This window comes from Nematolebias whitei, chromosome 6, assembly GCF_014905685.2.
Source record: "Nematolebias whitei isolate Nwh7 chromosome 6, NemWhi1, whole genome shotgun sequence".
In the NCBI taxonomy this organism is placed as follows: domain Eukaryota; kingdom Metazoa; phylum Chordata; class Actinopteri; order Cyprinodontiformes; family Rivulidae; genus Nematolebias; species Nematolebias whitei.
In genome coordinates this window covers 5,700,583-5,701,167 of record NC_056503.1, presented here as the reverse complement: position 1 = coordinate 5,701,167, position 585 = coordinate 5,700,583, and positions in this window count along the sequence as shown.

Below are 585 nucleotides of genomic sequence, written 5' to 3'. Positions count from 1 at the left end.
CTCACCCGCCTGTTACAGAATGGACTATATGTTAAGGCTGAGAAATGTGAATTTCATGTCTCTTCCACATCATTCCTTGGTTTTGTTGTGTCCCCCAATAGGATCGAGATGGATTCCAGCAAGGTCTCTGCTGTGGTGGATTGGCCCGTTCCTAAGGACCGCAAACAGCTTCAACGTTTCTTGGGGTTTGCTAATTTCTATAGATGTTTTATCAAGGGCTACAGTATCATCGCTAAACCCCTTCATGAACTCACTTCTACCAAGTCTCGTTTTTCCTGGTCCACTGCAGCAGAGACCGCATTTACCGAACTTAAGAGACTTTTTGTTTCTGCTCCCATCCTGCAGTCCCCCAATCCAGAGGAGCTGTTTGTAGTGGAGGTGGACGCTTCCAGCACTGGTGCGGGGGCAGTTCTTAGTCAGCGCAATAAGGACGGGCGTCTTCACCCTTGCGCCTTCTTCTCCCGCAGCCTTTCCCCAGCAGAAAGGAATTATGATGTTGGGGACAGAGAGCTGCTTGCTGTTAAGCTCGCTCTGGAGGAGTGGCGTCACTGGCTGGAGGGTTCCAGGTTCCCGTTCCAGGTATGG